Raw genomic sequence first — 20,187 nt, 5'->3', positions numbered from 1 at the left:
TATGCTTATGCAGAAAGCACTTTATTTACTAAGCCATTGTCCTAGCAAGGTGATGTTCAAATTGTTACTTGTAGAACATTTCTAGTCACACACTTTTCAAAGTGTGCCCTGAGGCCAAGCCTGGAGCTAGTAGTTGAGCTAACAAAAGGATTCAAATATGGCATCTGTGAGCTGTTGTGTATCATGATACTGTGAGCTCCCCTGAGCATTACTCCAGTGTAAGAAATGTTTTTAAGAAGAGCTAACATGGGGAAATAGAAATGGGTTCTTATCAGGGACTACTCTTGAACTGATGCCAACGTTTGCTGAAACAAAGGTGGAAAATGGGACTCTGGGCATGCCAGTGATGGGTCTCAATGGTGTTAAATGGTGGGATTTGCAACAGACTGGCTGGGAAACTCAGTTCACACCCTGTGTTTCCCAACTATTTCCCAGAGAATGACTCCATGTTCTCCTGTTTCCATATGAACTGTACATCTTGAAGCACTTAACTAGTCTATTATTTCTGATCCCCCCCAGACTGTCTAACACAATGCTATAAAATGGCAGTTTATTCAACTTTCTGACCTTATCAGGGCACATAAACGAATCTCCTCTCTCTGATTACTATCTTTATAGATGTTTGGTAAATTCCCTTTAGAGTTGCTCATGTAACATATTGGGAAAATCCATAGTAACGTTCTGTTCATCTTTGTTGTAAAGACTTGGTCCATTCAGGAATTCAAGGATCATGCAACAGGAAGGGATGTACTCATGCATTTCCACCACCAACCCATTACACATCTCTTTTTTGATCTCAGACAATCTTTGAGTAGAGTAAGCTCCTAGAGCGTAGGGACTACTTTAATGTATTTACTTTGGAATATGTGGAGATTAAGAAGAGTTTCTAGCCTTGTAGTAGGCAATACAGAGCTATAAGATGCAATAAAGAATATGGCTCACAAGATCTTTTAGTTTCTCTTTTGCTCCCTATGTGTGTGTAAGCATGTAGCATAGTAGGTGGGTAGAGATCAGAAATGATGTATGGGTGTCAGGTATCTCTTGTGTGTCCAGGGATAAAACTTTGGACATCATGCTTAATACCAGGCAGCATTACGCACTGGCTCCTTTGGCTAGCTCTGATTTACAATATTTATGGCTAGAAAACAGAAAAACTATGAAAAAGGCATTTAGAATGAAATGCAAACTTAACTCATGATAAAAATGTTAGTTTGATAGAACAGACAGATATTTCCTTAATTTGATGAAAAATACCAAACTCTAGCTCTAAGCTAAGATTATGTGCAATGGTGTAATATAGCAAAACATTCACATTAAAGTCAGTAACATGATAAGAATGTCTACTAGTGGAAATATTCCATAGGGTAATTAAATAAGACAGAGAAATAACCACTATAAATATTGGGGGTAAAGGTGTTGATGTTATTAGTAATTACAGGTTGCATGAATTTAATAGTAGGACACACTAAGAGAAACAACTCCAAATTGTTACAGATTCTAAGAGAGTTCAGTAAGAAACCTCACAGAAAACAATATTCAGGTAATGGAAGTCTTCATACATAAACAATCAGGCAGAGACTAAAATTATAGCAGGCAAACACTGTTGTAATAATAACCAAAATAGTATAACACATGAATTTAAAAGAAGTGCAAAGGTATGCTTGGAGGAGTCTGCATAGAGAAATGATGAGAAAGATTAGCTCATTAATGCCTGGAGGATACTGTGTCGGTTACAATATAGGCTACACAGGGAATTTCTAGTCTCACCTGACATTTGAAACCCTGACATGAGATGTCAAAGTTCAGGATCCTACACGATGACCTATGCTTCCCTTCTTTCTTGCTACAGGTTCACTGAAAATAAATGAATTAAACTCTTCAGCAAATTTTAGAGAAACAGTTTAGTTATTCAGAAAACGATAAATTCTAATTTCTAAATTATCTTCTAATCTAAAATAAATTGAGAAAGAACCAAAAATTCACCAGAATGATATCCAAATAATTCACAGAAATTTCCAATTATTATTAACTACACCAGAGTAAGAAAGGTGTTTTCTAGTTTGATACAAAATTCAGTATCTCAGCAAAGAAGAAGGGGGAGGAGCGATAGGAGGAAGATTAGGAAAGTCAAAAAGAAATAAAGGATTGAAATCTGGACTATAAGTAAAATTTCTCTATGAAAAACATATAATGAATAAATTAGGAAGTAAATGGTATATCACATAAGATTTGCAACCCATCAAATATATTATGTTTGCTCAAATACCAATAAGGGAACTGGTCTTGTAGTCCAAATGGAATATTAGAGAAAGATATGGAGAATTAAAGGAAATAAAAATAAGCTCTAAATAGTAAACTACATTGATTCTCATGCATAAGAAAACTAAGTAACATTATAATAAGAAACTTATATTGACTAAATTACAAAAGTTGATGCAACCTGTTAGGCAGGTGTAATGGATTTATTGTTACTCTAACAAAACGCCTGAGAAAATCAAGTTAAAAAGGAGGAAAGCTTTATTTCATTCCTGTTGCAGAGGTTTTGGGCTGCTTGGGCTCTGCCGATTCAGGAGCTACATTGAAGCAGAGCATTGCAGTTACAAAAACATGTGGCAGAGACTATACTCAGTCATGGCAGACAAGATAGAGAGATGGAGAGAGGATCCCAGGACAAGATACAGTACCAGAGAACACGCCCTTCATGATCTGACCCACTTCTCAAGCTAGGTTTCAATATCCTATACTTTCCAGAACATTCCAAAGTAATGCCACCAATCAGAACCATGAACATGTGAGAGTCATTTTTGTATTCAGGTCACAGTGGCAAGTTTTGAGTGACAGGGATTCCTAACATATTGCTAGTGGGAATATAAATCAGATATTCTTTATCCACAGTAAATGCACATATCTTTTGGCTCATTAATTCCACTTCTATACAATATTGTGCAGCTGCATTTGTGCTGATGCAGAACATTATTTGCATCCAGATATTAAACATATCATTGCATATACTAAAGAGATATCCATCGAGGGTCCTGGAAAATATTGGAGATCATGCCACAGTGCAATGCTGAGTCTTCATTCAGAAAAGTGTAAACATTACAGGCACAGATTGAGAAATATTTCTGTAATATATGGAATATGCAATATAGAATATGCAGTATGTAATTTAGGAGCATTTGTGTGAGGAAAAGACATTTTTTCTACGTATACAGATCACCTATAGAAGAATTCACACAAGTAGCTTATAGAAGTTGCTTTAGGGTAGGATAAGCTAGGATAGGGTATATTTTATACTTTTTGAGATTAAAAAAGAAATAGATCTAAAATAGCACACACACTCATACACGTATATGTGCACACTTGTTAGTGGCCATGATACAAGACATCTGTTTATTTTTTGAGAGTCAGTATATTTGACCTCTAGAAACAGTTGGAGGTATTCTCTGTGAATAAAGAAGGCAAAGAAAGAGGGAAGATATAGGTGGATGCCAAAATAAAAGATTATCAGGATAGGAATTAAGCGCTTGAATAGGAGATAAAATAGCACAGGATGAGCTCGCACGAAACAGAAATAACAGCTCAAGATGAAGGATGTTCTGTTCTAAAAACAAGGAGACAGATGAGTAGCACCTAGTGACGCTGAGTTGTATAACAGGCGAGGTGTACAGGAATGCTTCCTTGGATGGGACTGTCCCGCTGATTGCAGACCATCTATAGCATGCCTGCCCTGTCCTCTCAATGTTAGTAACAGCCTTCAGTTAGCAAAGTTTCCTTTACCAATGAAAAGAACCTGAGAAGAAGCAATGTGTTTTCTTACATCCAAAAGGTTCAGATCAGCACACATATAACACACACGCAGTTTTCTTACTTGCTTAGGGCTCCTTCTGTGGGTTCAGAAGTGCTGCCTGCTAGAGCTGGCTATGAAGAGAACCTGGAGATCCTTCATATTCAGACCAATTCCTACCACATAAAGGTTCGAGGACAGAAAAAATGGGAGTAAGGCATGGACAAAAGGGATACAGGCATCAGGATGAGATTTGTTCTTGCCAAGAAGTGTGATGAATATAACATGAAAGGTTTGGGAGCACATGCCATTGGTGGGCACATTCCCTGTGTAGCCTAAAACTGTATCCATTAGACAACAGACCCACCTAGCCACTGAGCTACGACTGAAGAACATGCAGAAGGTACCTTTAGAGGAAGCTAAGATTGGTAAAGAGGGATTTCTGGGTAGAAGGCTGCCTGATTAGAAAGTTTGCCTCCAAGCATCAATCGAAGAAAGAGTGAGTTGTTGCCCCCTAGTTGAGCAGCTATCTTGTTACCTCTGCAGGATGATATCCCCCCACCCCTTTCTTTTACTACTGGGGAAAATTTTTGAACATCTTGATATTATCCTGAGCTCCTGCATGGAAAATCAGACATTTTATGCCACAAAATTAGGATCAAGCAGTCAGTTTCGTAGCAGGAAAGCCATCACCCACTGTGATGTGCAACTTGCTTCTTAGACTCAGTCAGGCTGGGTGCTGGGTGATGTTGATGGGTAAGCAATGTCTTCAACTGCCAAGTGTCCCAACACTGATCTATCTAATTTCTTGGTGATTTTGAGGGTCTCCTCTTGATTTTCCTTCAACTTCCTTGAGTAGGATTGATTCATGACCCCTGGCTATTGAGTGCACACATATGGTAGGCAATTCTGTTGTAGTGGGAGTTATAGTAAAATGGAATCTCTTGGTGTATCACTTGGTCAGTAGAGACAGGCATTGAGCCTTAGTTTTCCCACTGCCTTCCTTCCTCTACTCTTCTCCTGACTATGCACATATTTTTTTTTCTACTCATATAAAGACTGAGGAGGTTACTTGATGAACCGACATTCAGAAAATAGTCAAAGCAAGTGCTTACTCAGTTTTTACTATGGGCAATGCTCCACTCCAACATGCAGTTTGGGGGTTTTGTCTAGTTTGGGCTGCCATAATAAAACTCCATAGACTGAGAAACTTTAAAACAGAGATGTATTTTCTCATCACTCTGGAATCTGGCAGTCCTGTGGTCAGAGTGGCAATATGGCTGGGTTCTGGTAAAGGTCCTCTTCCTGATTTATAGATACAACTGGAGTGTCTACTACTATCTCAATCTTACTAGGGAGCTATAGGAAGGTTAAGAAATATCATGTGTTATACATCTGGGTAATTGCAGCAGCACTCGGCTGCAGCTGGAACATACACAGATTTGAGGCTTGGTGGTGTTTTAAATTGTCTTAGCTCTTCATGTCTCCTCTCATTCAGTGTCCCCTTGCCCTTGGTTTTGGTATGGGGTGCAATGTACCCCAGTGGCCCATGTGCTAAGGTTTGGCCTCCAGTGTAGCACTATTGGGAGGTGGTAAACATATTAAGGGATCTTGTGGTCATTGGAGTTGTGTGCTTGAATTAGATAATGGGAGTTATTTCTTAAATTCCCCATTCTTTCTTTGGTTCTCTAGCACAAAATGAATGGGCCTCCTCTAAACATGACTTACTAACTATATAGGCCAAAGCAGCAGGGTCTGGACAGAAGGCTCCAAAAGGCAGAACCAAAATAACTGTTTTCCTTGGAAGTCAATTACCTCAGGTATTTGTTGGAGAATCAGAAAGCTGACAGACTGTCATCTCATCATGTATTGGAAGGAGGAAAGACTTCTGCTTACTCCGGTCAGCTAGTAAGTCGGGATCCCATGACCTGTCCCCAGCAGCCACAACTGCCGTACACAGGTGAGAAGGGAGGGACTGCTGCTGGCAGCAGAGCCTCACAGCCTTCTAGTTCAAGCCCTGACTAGAAGCAGGGTCTGGCTCTAAGTCCTGGAAGCTGTCATAAGAACATGACATTTGCAGTGGCATTGTAATGCTTTATGGGGGCCCTGGTTATTAATTCTGGAGTACACTGGACATTCGCATCTACTGCCCCATTACATTTATGTGGGAGAGAGAGGGAGGAAGGGGGAGGGGGAAGAAAGAGAGAGAGAGAAAGAGAGAAAGAGAGATAGGGGAGGGAGTGATGGAGGGAGGGAGGGGAGAGCAGTTGCTGGAAGTTAAGCCCTGAGAACTGCCTCTATTTACTGAGGTAATGGAGACAGGAGAGCAAGTCAAGTTGACAAGATTCAGCAAATTCAATTACATGTCATTCCTCTGCTCAAAGCTCCTAAATATCCCATTACCTGCACTGTATAAAGTCTGAACTGGTAATCTGGCTTCACCCTATTTTCCCAAAGTGCTTCCGGCTTTAGGCCAGAGCATAGCTTTCAAAGCAGCCTAGAAGCTCTTGCTATGCAGCCACTCCCAAATCACCATTCCCTGTCTTTCCCTAGGGCTGCACACACACAACCTCATAGTTCTAAGCTGCTTCCCAGGCCACACCAGAGGCACTAATCACCACCCTAGGTGAAAGATGAGTCACTCTCCAAAGCCTTTTACATTACTCCTCTCATCCTCCTGTTCAGATTGGTTCCTAATTTGTAGCCAAGGATGCTAAGGGAAATGGTCAATCAGTGTGTGGGCTGTTAGTAGATGCTGAGCCTCTGACTCCAGACCTTGTGTTTCTTTTCTGGGTCTCTGAAGGAGGAAAATGAGGAAGAGGATGAGAAAGAATAAGGAAGCATGGAACAGGGGTTGGAGGATTATGGTAATCTCTGATTTTTTGGTGGGCTCACAGTGCTTGAACTGAATTGGTAGAGCATGGGAAAAATGAGCTAACCAGCCTCTGAATTCCCTTTTATGAATGTAGGCTCTTTAGGTCACTGGGTCAAAGGACTCCTATTTTTATGGATGATACAATGGCATGGGGATCCAGAAAGTGATGAATGGAATCTCTTAGGCTCACAATTTAAGGAAGGTCAAAGCTTGTTAGATAGTCATTATTTTTAAACAGTTGCCAGCCCTCTACATCATGAGTTTGGGTTTTCCCTGCCCCAGCAAGAACTATACTAGCACGAGGAAAAGTCCTAACTTTTTTCTGTGAGTTACCTCACCCTTCCAACAACCAACAAGGTTGTTGTTAACAGTACCGTATTTTACCCAGGGAGACAGCTCCATTAATCTTCCTTGCCATCTATTCTTTAATGACCTAGCTAAAAGCACAGCTGTTTGTGCAGATGTGCTCATAGTCTGTCTCTGGCATTGTAAATGGAAGGATAGAAGCAGTGGACTAGTTATGGTAGGTGCTACACAAAAGTACTTCTATTTCATTTTGGAATGCAACCCTTCGGCCTGCGTATTAAAACAGCGACAGAGGACTAGGGGAACATTCCAGATTCAAGGCATTTTGCAGAATTAATACAAATCCCGGTGGTGCTCTGACCCCCAACAGAACAGGAGGAGGTGGAGCCATCACTGATTCTCCTTCCTCAGCCTCCTGTGCTGAAGATGGTCCAGAACATCTCTCAGCATCAGTGCCCTCTCTTTCCCACTCTCCTTTTCTCACTCTTTCTTGGGGTGGGTAGGGATATTACCCCCATTTTCATACGTATTAAAAGTCATACTGAACAAGTTTTAGGTTGCAAATGAGGCTTTATTTTTCGGTTTTTAAGTCTTTATCCATGGGTTAAAATATGCTGTCTTTATCCTACATGTTCCAAAATTATTAGTGCTTACAGGCTCTGCACTGGGCCTAAGTAACATGTGCTAAGCCTTCAGAGCTTTGTCCTTCATAAGCATGCTCTGCAGGAATTGGTGCTGTGTGAAACTGCCTCCTCCCAGCCTTCGAAAGCTGACTGCTACAGTTTCAGAAATCTGGTGAGTAAGTTATTTGTTAAAGAGGGCTGTTACTAAAAATAAAATGATATAAATTTGCCATTAGATAAAATGCATTAAAAACAAAGGTAATAAACACAATAGAGTCATTAAATATTTACCAGAACGCCACTGGAAATACTATTACCCTTGCTTTTAAAGATGAAGAAACTGGGGTTTTTAATAAAGCACACACAAAGCAGATGAGAACTGACAAGCTGAGAGACAGACCAGAGTCAGTTATCTCAAAGATGCGCCCGTCAAATAGCTGCTCTTCCCTCTTGTAGCTGCGGTTTATATTTGGCTTCCATATAGTTCATGGGGATGGGGACTGACTTAGGTTTATTGGGTCTTCAGTTTGAATCTGGTATGTCCCCCATAGGGTGGTGTGTGGAGCACTCGGTCCTGGTTGGTCACGCTATTTGGAAGGCTATGGAGCCTTGAGGAAGTGAGGTCTGGCAGGTGAACGTATGTATTAGGGGAAGGATCCTGAAATCCTATTCACCCCTAATTCTGGCTTTTCCATTCATTGTGGTGTGAAGAGTTTCTCCCACCATGACTAGATCATAGCCCCGCACTAGGATGAACTGAAACATCTCTGAAACAGGAGTCAAGACAAAACTGGCTTCTGCCAACATTTGGATGAGGGAAATGCACAAGTAACTACAGCAGTCTCTTTCTGGCCAGTGGGGAATGCTGTGCACCATCAGCAGTAAAGGAACGGTGGTTTAGCAGGTTATACCGTGTGCAATATGAAAATATGGCTAAAGGTCAGAGTTTACCAGCCATTATGGCAGGAGCGAGCACAATGGAAGCATTTATTCCCAGTTGTAAGTGTCTATTCATTTCTCCTGGCATCTCTGCCTCCTAGTGGACAAAAACATCCCAGAGAAGTTTGGAGTCACAAAGCATCATTCTCACAGAGGATGCTCAGCCCCCAGAACAAAGAACAAACTGGAACTCTCTGGTAAAGAACAACAATAAAAGAGGTCTATCTCCAGGGGCCATGGAAATGCAGAGAAGGAGAAGAGGAGGTGCTTGGCGTGTCTTCACTGAAAAGCTCCAGATCCATAAATATATCCACGGGGATGCAGGACAAAACATAATGTATAAAAGATTGAATAGAAGATATATTATGCTATTGCATAGCAATCCTGTCTGCAGGAATTTATAGCTTCGATATATTCCCCATTAAAAGTGGTTCAGCTAGCTGGTAGAGAAGCTCAATTCATCTTGCTTCTGTTGCAAGCCATCAATATTATGGTTTGCCCATTTAAACTGGAAATGGGACCAAATATTTGGGCTATTTACAATAAAAATTTGAAAATCTTTGTATTGGTGTTCATCTCCTAAGTTCTCTGGTTTAATCAGGTGTCTGTTTACATAGGCTCAAAGGAAATTTCTCACCTGTGAGATTGCTAGGATACGGAGAAGCTGGAATGAGGAGAAATGCAGCGTTTCAGGTTTCTGCTCTCAAAGAGGTGGGAAGATGCCCCTGCCATAGTGAACAGTAGCTCTGGGGAAGGTCCCTCGTCACTACAGCCAAGACAAGAAGGGTATTTGTATCTGCAAGGGTTTGTGTGCTTAGGATAATGAGAGATGGGCAGACTAAGAATCAGAGAAAGAAATGCATACAAACAAGCAGCTCTCTCCAAGTGTGGTCAGCTGGTGCTGGCAGTCTACAAACACTGGGTTTGTGTTTGTAGGAAAAATGCCAGGTTTGGGAGCTCTACCTGCAGCAAAATTGATAACAGTAGGTAATCACATTGCCGGAATTCCCATGTATTCCATTTATTGATGCTCAATGGATTTACTACTGTCTCAAAGCAAATTTTTACAAACTTTAGAATAGGAGATGATAATCATTCTGCAGGGTGCCCCGTATCTGCTGTGTTTTTACCTATGTTTCCCAGCACAACTTTCTCCATCTGCACTCTGCCTGGCTCTTCTAGTCAGAGAACTGCCCTAGATTACCAGCTTGGTTCCCTTGACTGATCTCACTCAACCACACTCTCAGCTCTGGGGTCCTGCCTCTGAGCACTTGGATTCCAGTGCATGCCCAGCCTTCCTACATGCTTACGGGTTTAAGTTATCTATGATCCAGAGTAGCAATTTTAGCCCTTCATCAGGGTAGAGGTGGGAATACACACTAAGATTGTCATGCATTTGTGCCTTGGTTTGACTTGTCCAATACTGCTCCCCTTTTCTCCCCCCCTGAGTTCTTCTCCATGTGCAATGACCCTCTGTTCATATGGGAGGAGTTTTCTTCACAAGCCTTCATCTCCACATTTCCTTTGAAACACAGCCCCCACCCCTGTGGCCCCCACATCTGGGCAGACCTCGGTGACAACAGCGTCCTGTCAGATTTCTTCGGACAGAGGCTAAGTGTGGCTCATTGCTCTTCACTGTTGCCTGCAGTTCTTACAGCCCTGAGCTGGCGGTGTGGGAAAGGTCACTCAGTTCAGCGTCTGCATCCTCCTCCTCGAGATCCTCAGAGTGTTATTCTGCCCTTTCTGCATGCGCCAAGGGCTTTCAGGGCTATTTTTAAAAGCCTGCCGCACTTACTATCTGTGCCACTTACTACCGTGCGGGTGGTTAATCATCGCTGTCTGAAAGCGTCACTTCCTGACAGAGCGGTGTACAGAGAAGGGCTGTGGTCCAGTGGAAAAGCAGGACAGCCAGTCATCCTGGGCAGGACTGACTTGGGCCATTATGACCAGAGCTCTGGACAAAGGGAAAGAGCAAAAGAAGTACCTATGTCCTGTTGCAAGGTGTATATGCAAGGTACGTATGCCCAGACATTGGGTTTTATTCATGGTTTTGACGTTTAAGGTTTAAGACAGGTACCCTTGGCCTCTCTATACCATTCTCCACACTTACAGGGAGAAGCCATGGCATGGGAGGCAGACATGAACTCCTGGCTCATGTGTTTCTCCAGGACGAAACAGGATTAAAAATATACCCTTATTTCTCATTATTCCTGTTCATGTGTCACTGAGATTTCCTTTCAGTTCCACTTTCTCAGATGAAAAGACAAACTTTCTCTTTCCCTTGGACTCAAGCAACAGGCCACCTTTCCATTTCTTTAGGGTCTGACAGCTCTTTCAAGACTGGAAAGTCCTCTTTCAGAAGCCCTGTCCTGTGAGGATCGTCCTCTCATGTGTAAAGGACCAACAAGAGACCTCATCTTGATCACTGGTCTAAGCCCAAAAACAGTGAGATTTTGGCCTGCTGTGGCTCTTTGCCTCAATTGGTCAAAGCCCAGAATATGTGAGTCAATATTCCTCTGAACTCAATACATCTTAACCTGGCAGAATAGCTTCATCGGTAAAGTAAACAATCTTAAATAATTTCATTAAATGCTGGCCATTGTTTCACACAAGAGCACACTGATTGTAGATTCTGCTTCCTGAAAGAAACCTGGAGTACTCATGTTCTAAGTGTAAATAGCTACCGTTCTTTATTTTCTAGGGCTAGTTCTATTGCAGGATACGTAATTTATTATTTTATGCATAATGAATGGGTAGCATTTACTGAGTATATGTGCTAGGCATTTTCCAGAAGACAATGCTGAAGCACAGAAAGGGCATGCCACACTGCCTTCCCACTGCCAGTCTGCAGAGAAGCAGAATTTTAATCAAGTCTAGATGGGTGGGCTCAGGGGTGGGTCTCTTAATTATTGTGTTGTACCACATACTATGAATTAAAGACCTTAGTTTTCAAAGAGCTTCTTGAAGCTGGCTAGACTCTCCAAAGATTTTGTGTGTGTGTGTATGTGTTTGTGTGTGAGAGAGAGGGGGGCGGGGGAGAAACAGAATTCAGCTCTCAGAGACTCCAAAACACTACCCTGTCCTCTCAGCCTGTAGTTGCCTTAGTGAATAGTAGGGATCACTTGATGTGGTCCCTCCTTTTTCCTTGGCTGACCAAGGGCTACCTATATCTTTCAACTTAGAGACTATAAGATTCTCCTTTCTATATGACTATAGAAAGGAAATTGGGATGGATTTTCATTTACTAAATCAACCTCTCCTACCCATTGACCATCCTCCTAGGTCCCTCCCATGTAGATGGAAATGAACAAGAAACTTAGTTTTCAGACACCATGTATGTTGTCTTTTCTCTCCTAAACTGGTTATCAGCACTTCCAGCCAGTCAGAGATTAAGTTTTTACTGGATTTCTCTTCAGCAACTTCCCTCAAGAAAACCAGTACTGTAGTCAAATCCCCAAGCTTGGCCCATCTGGGGGTAGCCAAGCAACTGATGGAGGGAAAATGCAGAAAATGAAGATTAATCAACTTACACACTCCAGCAGTAGAGGGAGGGTTAATCCAGTAAAGAAAGTGGATGCCATTAGCTCTTCTGACAGCTTGTAGAGGTCTGTAAGTTTGGTGTCAGCTTTCATAAATTGCTACTTGTGCAGCAAACATGTGTTAATATATCTAGGTTCACAGGCATCTAGACACTGAGAGGCAACATGGGTATGTCTATAAAACTATAGGTTGTGCTGGTTAGGAGCCCAAATGATGCAGCCACACCTATATATACATATATTGGGTATGATCAATTGAATATGTGTGGCCCAGAGAGTGGCACTATTAGGAGGTGTGGCCTTGTTGTAGGAAGTGGGCTGGAGAGTCGATTCAAATTTGTCATCCTCCTCCTAGCCGTATGGGAGCCAGTCTTCTGTTTGCCTTCAGAACAAGATATAGAACTCTCAGCTCCTGCTCCAGCACCATACCTGCGTGGATGCTGCCTTGCTTCCTGCCTTGATGATAATGAACTGAATCTCTGAACCTGTAAGTTAATCCCAATTAAATGTTGTTCCTTATAAGAGTTGCCTTGGTCATGGTGTCTGTTCATAGTAGTAAAACCCTGACTAATGCAGAAGCTGGTACCAGGAGTAGGATATTGCTGTGATAGGCCTGACCAGGCTTTTGTTTGGAAAAATGCAGATTTGGGGACTTTGTAAAGCAGTCAAATGTTTTAAGTGGGGCTTCCATATTAGTAGAAGCATAAAAGACAGTGTTTCTGAGTATGTTTTAAATAGTGGGAACCTAGCTTAAGAGTTTCAGAGGAAAATACTTTTAGTATGTGACCTAGAGGCTATTTTATGATATTTTGATGAGGAATATGGCTGCTTTTTTTGCCATTGTCCAATCTGCCTGAGACTAAGGTGAGGAGATTTAGATTAAGTGCTTTGACAAGGGAAGTCTCAAAAACATCCTGGTATAAATTATGTTGTTCAGTTACTAAAATTGATTTTTATAAAGAACATTTTAGTGAAAAGTAACATGCATAGACATGAAAAATAGAAAATATATGAGTTCAAAGAGTAAACCAGAAAATAGAATGAAGCTAAATTCTGTGTTCAAGAATATTAAATAAAATTAAGGGTGTGGTGTTCTTGGGGCAAGATACTACCCAGCTAAACTTATGCTTTTGCAGCTGAAGAAGGGATAGTTATATCTAAGAATTATTATGACATGATTATTGTTTTCATTTGGAACTTTAATCTAGAATGAAGTACAATCTAGAGATGAAAGGCACACCTTTGATCCAGATCTTGGAGCTAGAAGACACATGTTTTGGATCCAGATCTTGAGGTATCATAGATATGAAAATTTTAGGTCCAGGAATGATGATACACACCTTTAATCCCAGAGTTCAATCTCTGAGTTCAAGGCCAGCCTTGGACAGAGCAAGTTCCAAGTTGAGAATTGCTTAGGTACAGACATAGTGGTTTACAAAGTTAATTTCAGAACTCAGGAAGCAAAGGCATGCAGATCTCTGAGTTTAAAGTTAATCTACATAGCAAGTGTCAGGACAGCCTAGCTTTAGGGAGTGAAGGGATTGGAAAACAGAAAGCTGGTGATAATATAAATACATTCACTTGAACAAGCCTATGGGGACTGGGGTGTAGAATGGTTGAATATGCTTGATTTAGAGGGTGGAACTATTAGACGATATGGCACTGTTGGAAGAAGTGGAAAAAGTGTGTCACATGGATGTGGGGGGGGTGAGCTTTGAAACCTGCTTCCTAGCCACAAGTGAGTCAGTCTTCTTCTCTTTGACTTTAGAAAAAGATGTGAAATTCTCAGCTAGTTCTCCATCACCATGCCTGCCTAGGTGCTTCTTTGCTTCCTGCCTTGGTGATAATGAATTGAATCTCTGAACCTATAGGCCAATCCCAACTAAATGTTGTCCCTTATAGGAGTTGCCTTGGTCATGGTATCTCTTCATAGCAGTAAAACCCTAACTACAACACTGGTGTATGTGGCTCAGTATGCAATGACTAGATCTAACTTGTCTTTGCTGCTGTGAAATCTCTGGACTTTGCTGTTGTTCTTCCTGCTTTGAAAGAGGTAGAGATGTGCTTTTTTATTTCATGTAGAATCATGACTCGGGCATATAGAAATTTCTTTGTTCTCCACATTAAATCTGTTTTGACCTCTGCTCCCTTGTATAGTGACAAGATTCAAAAAGAAACCTTCAGAGAAAATGACCTTATCATTTTATGAAGCACAGTACCCAGTCTTAGTCAATTTTGATTATCATCCACCCAGGAATATAGTGTTGATTTAATACAGATTTAAGAAATTATGGTCTTCATCCTGCCTCTTCTCTTCTGCTGATATTGCTCATGCCTCAAACACTTGTCTTACTTTTTTCCTTCATTCCATATGTGAGCTATTTCCTCATAAGTACTTCAATTTAAGATGCTCTATGCCAGTGAGCTTTGGGTGACTGCTTTAGCTCTACTGATCTTTCTTTCTTGAATTTATTGGCCTCCATTAATTCAACTTTCCAATGCACTGCCTTATCGAGATTTTGTTGTTGTTGTTTCTCTTTGTTTTACTAGCAAGTAAGAAGGAAATGTTATTGTGAGAAGAGAGTTTCATAGAAGGGAAACCTAGAGAAACTACTTAGCCAGATGATCAAATTCAAGATTAACAGTGGTAAAGTTGTATGGGTAGTGAGCCTACCAAGGAATTAAAGCGACTGTTCATCACCATGATTGCCCTCCCCCAAACTCATAACAACTTCTAATCATGAGAAAAGCAGCAGATAAATTACAATTGAATGACACTGCATAAATGTCTGACCAGTATTCATGGATGCTGCCAAGGTTATCAAAAGCAAAGACAGTGTAGATAATGGTAACAACCAAGAATCACTTGAGGAGCATCTAAGTGCAATTTCATCTACTTGGTTTCTAAATAAGAAGGTGGAGGAGGAAAAAGAGGGGAGAGGAGAAGAAGGAGAGGAGAAGGAGAATGAAGAGAAGGAGGTGGAAGCAAAGGGGGAGTAGAAGAAGAAAGAGGTTGAGAAGGATGAGGAGAAAGAGGAGAAGGAGAAGGAAGAAGAGAATGAGAAGAAGAAAGGGAGAAGAAGAAGGAGAGGTAAAGGATAAGGAGCAGGAAGAGGAGCAAGAAAAGGAAGGAGAAGAGAAGAAAGGAGAAAAAGGGTTATGAGAAAGAGGGAAAGGAGAAAGGAGGAAGAGAAAACAGAGGAAGTAGAAGAGGAAGAGAAGGAAGAAAAAAAGAGGAGGAAGAAAAGAAAGAGGAGGAGTGGGAGGAGGAAGAGAAGGAAGAAAAGGAAAAAGAGGAGACAAAAAAGGAGAAAGAGGTGGATGAGGGAGAGAAGGAGAGGGGGAAGAGAAGGAAGAGGAAGAGGAGGACAAAGAGAAAAAGAGGCATTTGGTATCAAGTAATAGAATCTGAACCAACTAGAAACTTGCTTAGTAATAGTGAATCAATGTTGGTTTGTTAATTACGTCTAATACATTGTAAGACATAATAATAGAAGAAACTGCATATGGTGATGAGAGTTCTGTACTGTCTTTCAATACTTATTTAAATGTAAAACTTAAAATAATAATTTCTATAAAAAGGAAAAAATATGTATATGAAAATTTTTAGGTAGAAGAGAGACAAAAAGAGAGCCAGAGAGAGAGCCAGAAAGAGAGAGAGAGAGACAGATACAGAGACACAGAGAGAGACAGAGAGACAGAGAGAGACAGAGAGACAAAGAGACAGGGAAACAGAGTGTGTGTCTCAAATCCAGCTACTGTGTGTGCTGGGTCATTCTACTGATTCTTCAAACACTCTTGAAGACTTGTTTTCTTTTCAGAGATGGACCAAAAGAAGCAAAGAAAATAGAACATTAACAACAACAAAATTCCAAGGATGGGAAGTGTGTGTGTGTGTGTGTGTGTGTGTGTGTGTGTGTGTGTGTGTGAGAGAGAGAGAGAGAGAGAGAGAGAGAGAGAGAGAGAGAGAGAGAGAGAGAGAGAGAGAGAGAGAGAGAATCAGTAGTAGAATACTTGACTAGCATTCATAGGCTATAGCTTTGACATCTACTAGAAAATACAGATGGATGGATGGATGGATGGATGGATGGATGGATGGATGGATGGATGGATGGATGGATAGATAGATAATATAGGCGAAGATAATATATAAACAGACATGACTGATAGACAGCTAGGTAGATTCTTCTGTAGTCCAAGCCCTGTGTGGCATTTCTCTTGACAGCAGAAGCCAGGCCTCAGCCTTTCCCCAACACTCTCATTATTCCTCCACATTATAAGACACTTAATCTGTACTTAGTTAATATTGCTGATTAAGTATGCTGAAATACATAGAAGCCCCGATCTTTTCAGGCCCTCAAGGGGGATCATTGTTTGTTTATTTAAAACAATGGCCACCAGAGACTTCCTTTCATAGCAAAGCTCTTGATCTTGGATTCACTTCATACCTCCATATCCTGGGTGTCTATGTATATCCTAATTTTATATGTTTATAGAGGATCTCCAGTACTACAGGAGGTGGGTCTTCAGGAAGGTACATTACTCAGGACTTTTGTTACTGGGACAAACCTATGAAGTATTCTAAAGTCAGAAAAATACATTTTCCCTCAGTTTCTGAGCTTTTTATCTGTGCTTCTTTGGTCCCATTATTATGACCTGTGATTAAGCATCTTGACAACAGATGCAGTGGAGCAAATCTGCTCACCTTGTGTGACTGGAAGGCAAAGAGAAAAAGGAAAAAAAAAAAAAAAAAAAAGGAGGAATCCAGTGACTACTATAACCCTTTGAAATGTCCTCAGTCTGCTACTTCCTCAAACAGGCTTCACTTCCTAATTCTATCATTTCCCAGTAATGTCAAATGCCAGATGGATAACAGTCAGAAATCAGTGCCTATGAGAAATGAGCCCTTATTAGATGTGGACTCTGTAGTACTCTAGTGTCGGCCTTTAGAACGGCGAGAAGCACATTCCTATTGTTTATCAGCTATCCAGATTGCAATATTTGCAAAAGCTCTGTTCAAATTCTACAATTTAAAATTGTATTCATTATTGTATTGCTTTCTGTCTTTGTCACTATTTTAGTCCTGTGAAGAGACGCCATGATCAAGCCAACTCTTATAAAAGGAAACATTTAACTGGGAGCTTGCTTGCAGTTTTGGAGGTGTACTCCATTATCACCCTGGCAGGGAGCATGGTGGTACACAGATGGGCATTGCAGTATTATCTGAGACCTTTACATTCTGATCCACTGGCAGAAAGAGAAACTGAGAATGGCACAAGCTCGCTTTTTGAAACCTCAAAGTCCACCATCAGTGACATTCTTTCTACAAGGCCACCCATACTTATTCTTCTATTCCTGTCAAAAAGTGTCACTACTGGTGACTAAACATTTAAATATAAAAACCTATGGACCCATTTTTATTCATACCACCACTCTCTCAGACTGTCTTGATAGTGTGTGGGAACCATTCCAGTGTATCTAGGGCTTCCTGAGGCAGACCCAATGTTTCTTCTTTATTCTCCTTGAAGGCCTAGGGCAGATCACTGCATATAACATGGCTATTTACTACCTTAGTTCCATGATGATCCTTGGCAAGAAAAGGTATAGCAAAGATTATTCTTCCAACACTTTATACATGGTGCAGGGTAGACACTCTGACTCAAGGCAATCAGAGCAGATATTAGTTTCTGTCCCTTTTCTACCCTCTTCCCCTCCCATTCTCTTCTTCAACTAATTAATGTTCTGCTAACAGGGGGTTTCTGGATGCAAAGCTGTGCTGTGGTGGCATGATCTCCTTGCCTGGTATCACTTATCAATAGTTTCACTTTCCACTGAGCACTTGATAATTTTTGGGGAACTGGTAACTAGAGCATTAGCTCCAGAAGACAAGTGCCTGGGTGGAGAGCAGGGTGGGGCCGGACATGTAGCTGAGTGAGTGGATCCAGCAGGGCTGTCCTGGAAGCTGGACTTGGTCTGAGACTCAGGAATGGACATGAAAGGTTATTCCCAAGGTAGAGTGCAAGAGGAGGTATAGAGGTGGTGGAGGGGGTTGGTGATAATTCTCAGAGGGAGAAAGAACTGGAGAGAAAGGAATTGTAATATATGCAGAAAAAAAGGGAGCAGGATGAGATGAGTGTGTATGTATGCAGATGGGGAAGAGATAAGATAGAGGTGTAAAGGGGCAATTGGAAGAGAGTCAGTATGGTGCTTTGAAAGAAACACATGCTAGAAATTGCCTCGGGTTGTATGTCAAACTCATATAGTATGATATTATCAAATCTGCTAGAGAGCCATTGTAGTGTGTCGCTTATTCTCCTAGTTCACTCATCTATCTCTACCCTAGAGCCAGTCAAAATACTGAATATGGACCTCTTTATGAGAAAGGTTCTTGCTTGCTTCTCCCTACCTCCACATTATTTCAGAGCATGGAACCTCAGTGAATAGCTTTTCTTTTCCAGAAGCTACTGCAAGGACTTCCAGAGGCAGAGATTATGGGAGAGGGGCCGTGCATGCTAGGACAGCTGAGACTATTTCCTTGTGTAGATAAGCAGACTGATGCTGATTGCCCCTTTGCTGGATGTCTTTACTCTATGGCTACTCAAGCTCACAAAGTAAAAGGCTTTGTGAATCACCCAATTTCTTTCATTTAGGGGTCTTCAGTGCCACTACTGGGTGAGGAAGAGAATTGGAACATAAACCCATGACTGTCAGCTCCAGTAGTTAAGTGTACCTGAGTGGTCTAGCATAAAACATTAAGAACTTTCCCTGCCTCCTAAATTTCCTTGATGGCTCCTTTCTTTGACAACCATAGACTGAGTTGATTGCACAGTTTTGATGGTGGTGAAGGTAAAGGGGATGATGATGAGGAGGAAGTGGGCTGCCATTTCTTGAGCACTTGCCATGTGATAACTGTGTTGTGAATAAGAATTCAAAGTTCTACACACTAAAGTTATGGTAAAGTATGCATGGTATCCACATAGGAGAGGCTCAAATGACAAACCTGTCTTCACCTTTTTCTGTTTCATGTATACATTTTTCTGTCATATTTAACCCTCAAGCCTGGATGTTCTGGGTACCACAACAATGAGACCTGCTTTTCTAGAGACACCTGAGAATGAATCCATGCAAGACAGCATATCTCACTCTGGTTGGAGATCAGGTTCAATCTTCTCAGCTAGGAGAAAAATACCTTAACCAAGCCTACATGTTTTGTCCAAGGCTGGAAGGATAAAGAAGAATAATCTGGAAACTTGTGGAATGTCCATGTAGACCAACACCACTGGTCATAAAGTCAGATAAAAGGACCAATCTCCCAGGTTCTAAGTAAGTGTTTCCCTCATCTTTGCTCCCTGCTGGAAGGCTATTACTCCCCTCTTGCCCACCTTCCCCAGCCTTCTAGATTCTATTCATGTACCCACTTGTATTTATCTGTCACACAGTTCAGGTCAACACAATCTCACCTCTTACTGAATGGATGGTTTTGGTGAAGCATTATTTCAACACCTTGTCTGTGTGTGTGTGTGTGTGTGTGTGTGTGTGTGTGTGTGTGTGTACATGCAATGTCTATCTGGATGAAGCATCTCCAGCTAGTAAAGTGTGTGGCATTAGAAAAACATGGGAAAGTTTTATAGAATTTTAAAATATAAAATTTTACTTCTCTAAGTGACATGTGGAAACCTAGTGTCCTGTGAACCTATTGGGAGTCACAGTACAAAAGATGCCTATATCTTGAGCATCCAGAAAAAGGAAGAATACAAGAGCGCTTATGCATACATACATGCACATGTGCATACACACACACACACACACACACACACACACACACTAAACATGATCTTTGTGAGTTTGTGAAGTCAGTGGAGAGGGTTTCATGCTACATGATGTAGATTATGTCTTTATGCAGGAATGTAGGCCCAGAATAAAGCGAGGTCTGTCATTGGATGAGAAGGAAGGATGGGCAGAATCAAAGTTTTAAGAAGAGAGGGAGGAGAGACAGTGAGTGGAAGCTGGGAGCAACCATGGAAGCAGATATTAAGATTATTCCCTACACATAAATACAGGTTATTATGAATATTTTAAAGGGATGCGTGTGTACAGGATTTTGTGCTGTCTACATGG

Source organism: Micromys minutus, assembly GCF_963924665.1.
Source record: "Micromys minutus genome assembly, chromosome: 12".
Classification (NCBI taxonomy): Eukaryota; Metazoa; Chordata; class Mammalia; order Rodentia; family Muridae; genus Micromys; species Micromys minutus.
Note: the sequence above shows the minus strand (reverse complement) of the source record.